Raw genomic sequence first — 6,852 nt, 5'->3', positions numbered from 1 at the left:
ACCATAAAACCTCATAATGGGAGTAATTTTGACTTTGGGTGATAGTGTAAAATGGATGATATCAATTCAGTCACCTGATGTACATCTCTCCCAATTTGAAAATCGGAATAGATGTATCACGGGCAACTGAATTGATATCACCCATTTTACACTATCATCCAAAGTCAAATTTATCCCAATGAGTCTACAAAAATTCCCAACACTATTTTCTCTCTGTTCTCTATGCATGCTGTTAGAAATATGGAAATCAGGACTCCCCTTAGCAGCAAGTACTTTGGGTTGGATTTTCGGCTTTTTACGTTTTCACCCGTTTCCGGGCGCAATTCATGGCGGAGCGAAAAATTTAGCATCAGTTAACGTTAGCGTCAACTCTGGCATTGCACCACAGACTTTCCGACACTGAAAGAAATCTGCCGTTCTACGCATGCGCAATTTTATTTTTCCCGCACTTCTGGTCTGGTCACCTGTTGCAAACGCTAATGCATGGCACGGCCGTGCGCATGGGCACTACAACAGTGGCTGAATCAGCCATTTCACATTTAGATTTTGATGATGGAGGACGACGATTCCAGACAGTGTGCAAGGCAATTTAGCCACGAGGCTAATGAAGCTCTCGTGGGGGCTGTGGAAAGAAGATGGCAGGAGTTGCATCTTCGGGGTGACTGTAGACCATTGCCATCGATATTTAGAAGGATTTGCAGGAAGATAGCGGAGGAAGTCTCTGCCTCAGACACTGTGGTCAGGATTGGCACACAGTGCTGAAGGAAGTTTAATGATCTGACAAGGGTCGTCAGAGTGAGTACAATTTTAATTCATGCACTCCTTCATTACTTCAGTTATAAATCTGACACACTACTTGTTCTCATGCTGTTGCTGCCTCTCAGCACTCTGTGGGTTGCCTCCTAAAATGCATGACACATAGGTAGGCTTAGTTTGGCAGCCTATTCTGAATGATCTTTACATATTACAGTATTAAGATTGCTTTTTGAGATCTCATAAGATGGCTCCCCACTTCGATGTCCTCCTGACGAATCACATGCAACTTCCAAGACCATTAAACAGAGGACTCTATTACATTCAGACAGTATGGTATGTGCTTTAGAAACATAGAAACATAGAAAATAGGTGCAGGAGTAGGCCATTCGGCCCTTCTAGCCTGCACCGCCATTCAATGAGTTCATGGCTGAACATTCAACTTCAGTACCCCATTCCTGCTTTCTCGCCATACCCCTTGATCCCCCTAGTAGTAAGGACCTCATCTAACTCCTTTTTGAATATATTTAGTGAATTGGCCTCAACTACTTTCTGTGGTAGAGAATTCCACAGGTTCACCACTCTCTGGGTGAAGAAGTTCCTCCGCATCTCGGTCCTAAATGGCTTACCCCTTATCCTTAGACTGTGACCTCTGGTTCTGGACTTCCCCAACATTGGGAACATTCTTCCTGCATCTAACCTGTCTAACCCCGTCAGAATTTTAAACGTTTCTATGAGGTCCCCTCTCATTCTTCTGAACTCCAGTGAATACAAGCCCAGTTGATCCAGTCTTTCTTGATAGGTCAGTCCCGCCATCCCGGGAATCAGTCTGGTGAACCTTCGCTGCACTCCCTCAATAGCAAGAATGTCCTTCCTCAGGTTAGGAGACCAAAACTGTACACAATACTCCAGGTGTGGCCTCACCAATGCCCTGTATAACTGTAGCAACACCTCCCTGCCCCTGTACTCAAATCCCCTTGCTATGAAGGCCAACATGCCATTTGCTTTCTTAACCGCCTGCTGCACCTGCATGCCAACCTTCAATGACTGATGTACCATGACACCCAGGTCTCATTGCACCTCCCCTTTTCCTAATCTGTCACCATTCAGATAATAGTCTGTCTCTCTGTTTTTACCACCAAAGTGGATAACCTCACATTTATCCACATTATACTTCATCTGCCATGCATTTGCCCACTCACCTAACCTATCCAAGTCGCTCTGCAGCCTCACAGCATCCTCCTCGCAGCTCACACTACCACCCAACTTAGTGTCATCCGCAAATTTGGAGATACTACATTTAATCCCCTCATCTAAATCATTAATGTACAGTGTAAACAGCTGGGGCCCCAGCACAGAACCTTGCGGTACCCCACTAGTCACTGCCTGCCGTTCTGAAAAGTACCCATTTACTCCTACTCTTTGCTTCCTGTCTGACAACCAGTTCTCAATCCATGTCAGTACACTACCCCCAATCCCATGTGCTCTAACTTTGCACATCAATCTCTTGTGTGGGACCTTGTCGAACGCCTTCTGAAAGTCCAAATATACCACATCAACTGGTTCTCCCTTATCCACTCTACTGGAAACATCCTCAAAAAATTCCAGAAGATTTGTCAAGCATGATTTCCCTTTCACAAATCCATGCTGACTTGGACCTATCATGTCACCTCTTTCCAAATGCACTGCTATGACATCCTTAATAATTGATTCCATCATTTTACCCACTACCGATGTCAGGCTGACCGGTCTATAATTCCCTGTTTTCTCTCTCCCTCCTTTTTTAAAAAGTGGAGTTACATTGGCTACCCTCCACTCCATAGGAACTGATCCAGAGTCAATGGAATGTTGGAAAATGACTGTCAACGCATCCACTATTTCCAAGGCCACCTCCTTAAGTACTCTGGGATGCAGTCCATCAGGCCCTGGGGATTTATCGGCCTTCAATCCCATCAATTTCCCCAACACAATTCCCCGGCTAATAAGGATTTCCCTCAGTTCCTCCTCCTTACTAGAGCCCCCGACCCCTTTTATAACCGGAAGGTTGTTCGTGTCCTCCTTCGTGAATACCGAACCAAAGTACTTGTTCAATTGGTCCGCCATTTCTTTGTTCCCCGTTATGACTTCCCCTGATTCTGACTGCAGGGGACCTACGTTTGTCTTTACTAACCTTTTTCTCTTTACATATCTATAGAAACTTTTGCAATCCGTCTTAATGTTCCCTGCAAGCTTCTTCTCATACTCCATTTTCCCTGCCCTAATCAAACCCTTTGTCCTCCTCTGCTGAGTTCTAAATTTCTCCCAGTCCCCAGGTTCGCTGCTATTTCTGGCCAATTTGTATGCCACTTCCTTGGCTTTAATACTATCCCTGATTTCCCTTGATAGCCACGGTTGAGCCACCTTCCCTTTTTTATTTTTATGCCAGACAGGAATGTACAATTGTTGTAGTTCATCCATGCGGTCTCTAAATGTCTGCCATTGCCCATCCACAGTCAACCCCTTAAGTATCATTCGCCAATCCATCCCAGCCAATTCACGCCTCATACCTTCAAAGTTAGCCTTCTTTAAGTTCTGGACCATGGTCTCTGAATTAACTGTTTCATTCTCCATCCCAATGCAGAATTCCACCATATTATGGTCACTCTTCCCCAAGGGGCCTCGCACAACGAGATTGCTAATTAATCCTCTCTCATTACATAACACCCAGTCTAAGATGGCCTCCCCCCTGGTTGGTTCCTCGACATATTGGTCTAAAAAACCATCCCTTATGCACTCCAGAAAATCCTCCTCCACCGTATTGCTTCCAGTTTGGGTAGCCCAATCTATGTGCATATTAAAGTCACCCATTATAACTGCTGCACCTTTATTGCACACACCCATAATTTCCTGTTTGATGCCCTCCCCAACATCACTACTACTGTTTGGAGGTCTGTACACAACTCCCACTAACGTTTTTTGCCCTTTGGTGTTCTGCAGCTCTACCCATATAGATTCCACATCATCCAAGCTAATGTCCTTCCTAACTATTGCCTTAATCTCCTCCTTAACCAGCAATGCTACCCCACCTCCTTTTCCTTTTATTCTATCCTTCCTGTGGCTATCTGTGCCACAAGAGCAGATGGACCCTCTTGTAAACATTCCCATTTTCATCTTTGCAGGCCAAGAAGTCTCATAATCACCGCGAGCATGTGCGGACAGGTGGTGGTCTACCTCAGACCCAGCCACTCACGGACATCGAGGACAGAGTGGCAGGCCTCATTGGTGTCACTCGTCAGGCAGCTGTCACTGGGGGCCCCGCTCGGATACTGAGGGTAAGTCCTGCACACTCCCTGGGATAGGTTGAAGCAATGTCTTGCTCATTCTATGGGCTGGGTTGGGGCAATGTCCTGAAGTGCTTCTGGACTAGGTTGGGGCAACATCCTGCAGTGTCTCTGAACCAGATATAATGGAGTAGCGACGGTCCTTCAAATGAGCCTGTGCTATGCGACCTTCCGCATGTCACCCTGTCCCCTCTCCTGCTGTTAACCACTCGTCTGTTGCTTTCTATTCCCAGATGAATAGTCACAGGTGTCGCATCCCTCAAGGGACCACTCCACATCAGGCCATCGTCTGGAGGAGGAGGAAGAGGAGGAGGATACCGATGAGCCTACTCCGGCACAGCTTCAATCCAGCCCTGCTCCACCACCGGCACTCCGCTCCTCTAAGGACAACGTGACGTTCTCGGGGTTCGAGGAATCCAAGGTTCCTGGGACCAGTGGCGTGCGGCAATGCAGTGCTGGGGTTCAATCCCGTAGACCATCTCTCCGGAGGGTGAGTTGGTAAAGTTGGTCTGGTGACAGATAGGCAGACCTGGAGCTAGACATGGTGGGAATGTCCAGCGAGAGCATCCAGATCAGCCGTCAGCTCCTTGATGTCTTAGGTAGGATTCCCGCGACAGTCTGAAAGCGACCATTATGGAGGTAGGGTCGCAGATTATTAGTGCAAGCCACGATATCAGCGAGGCCATCAATGCCCACACGAGGCTGGTGGCCTCCATCAGTGACACTGGAGTCTCGGAGAGTGTGGCACGAGTCCTAGCAGAATATGGAGCATCACAGGCACAAGTACTGCTTCAGTTGGATGCAGTCCATGCCTGCCTTCATACGCTCTGCATTCCCCACTGCCACATGGGGAAGTGATGGTTCCGAAGCAGGCCAGCAAGGTGCTCCATAAGAACATAAGAAATAGGAGCAGGAGTAGGCTATTTGGCCCCTCGTGCCTGCTCCGCCATTCAATAAGATCATGGCTGATCTGATCATGGACTCGGCTCCACTTCCCTACCCGCTCCCCATATCCCTTTACTCCCTTATCGCTCAAAAATCTGTCTACCTCCACCTTAAATATATTCAATGACCCAGCCTCCACAGCTCTCGCGGATAGAGAATTCCATAGATTTACAACCCTCTGAGAGAAGAAATTTCTCCTCATCTCAGTTTTAAATGGGCAGCCCCTTATTCTAAGACTATGAGCTAGAATATCCACTTTTTTGCATGCTTATCGGCCACTTAACGCCCATTTTACTGCTGAAATGACGTATAATGCCCATATATCGCACATTTTGGCACTAAATGGAAACTGACGGACATTTCTAGGAAAGTTATCGCCGAGCTTAACGCCGGGTAAATATATTACTGCCCGCCCACTTTGTTTGGGCAGAATCATCAGAATGGGCGAAATCAACGGCCATAATATCGCCCAGCGTTACTTTCCGCACGGAATTAACGCTGAGATTCAATAATACCTCCCGCCCACATTTTTTTGTCATAAAGAGCACATTTGGCAAAACTAACGCCCAAGAGATCACCCACCATCACTTTCACCACTTCGCACACATATTGCCCACAATATCGCTCGCCCAAAAAACTGCCGGGATAAAGTGGGACTGTTCTGAACAAACGCCAGCGGTGTGGCTGCCATTTTCTAAATTGCAGGTCGCTTCATTCAAAAGGCTGCTTCAACTTCGGGGGAGTTTGCATTGGCTCTGGAGTTCTTTTCAGGTGAAGTGACCATCTCAACAGACATCTTTTCTGACTCTGGACTATTGGGGGTTTACTCCAAGTGTATTTTAACATAAGAACATAAGAAATAGGAACAGGAGTAGACCATAAGGCCTCTCGAGCCTGCTCTGCCATTCAATAAGATCATGGCTGATCTGATCATAGACTCAGCTCCACTTTCCTGCCCGCTCCCCATAATCCCTTATTCCCTTATCGTTTAAGAGGATCCCCTTATTTTATTGAGGAAATCATTGCTTCTGATCAATCGCTATCATACTTTCATTGCAATGGGGCCAACCATTTTTCAGCCTGCATCGATTAACACACGGATGCTGCAGAATGCAGGTGGCTCAACGTGTGATGCACATCATTATGTCCCCAATTTAAGATGTGCAAGAGTGAGGAGGAGGACCAGACCATACACACCCAGCACGTACAAGGAAAAGAGGTCTTACCTCAACGTCTCCGACCACATCTGCCTTCGGAGACTGCGCTTCCACAAGGTGGTGATCAATGAAATATGTGAGCTCATCAGGCCACAAAAGCAGCCTGCCATCAGGACATCAGTGTCAGTCGAGGTCAAGGTCACCGCGGCACTGTCTTTCTATGCGTCCGGTTCCTGTCGGACCTCTGTGGTCGAGATTTGCCCTCTGTCTCACCATGCCACATATCGCTGCATTAGACAGGTCACGGAGGCCCTGTACGCGCGTAGGATGGACTTTATCAGCTTCCCCATGACCAGGGAGGCTCAGACTGACTGGGCTGGAGCATTCTACCACATTGCTAAGTTCCGTAGGGTGCAGGGAGCTATACAGTGCACTCACAGCACCATGCGTCACGTTCTCAGGACCTGGAGCGTTTTCGTAACAGAAAAGGATTTCACTCCCTGAAAGTCCAACTAGTTGTCGACCTCAACCAGATCATACTGGCAGTGAATGCCAAATGTCCAGGCACCTTCGATGAGTGAGAGAGATGCCTCTGACATCTTTAAGAGTCAGCCACAAGGACAATGCTTGATGCTTGGTGATAACTGATATGGCCTAGCCACCTGGCTGATGACCAC

Source organism: Pristiophorus japonicus, chromosome 11, assembly GCF_044704955.1.
Source record: "Pristiophorus japonicus isolate sPriJap1 chromosome 11, sPriJap1.hap1, whole genome shotgun sequence".
In the NCBI taxonomy this organism is placed as follows: domain Eukaryota; kingdom Metazoa; phylum Chordata; class Chondrichthyes; family Pristiophoridae; genus Pristiophorus; species Pristiophorus japonicus.
Note: the sequence above shows the minus strand (reverse complement) of the source record.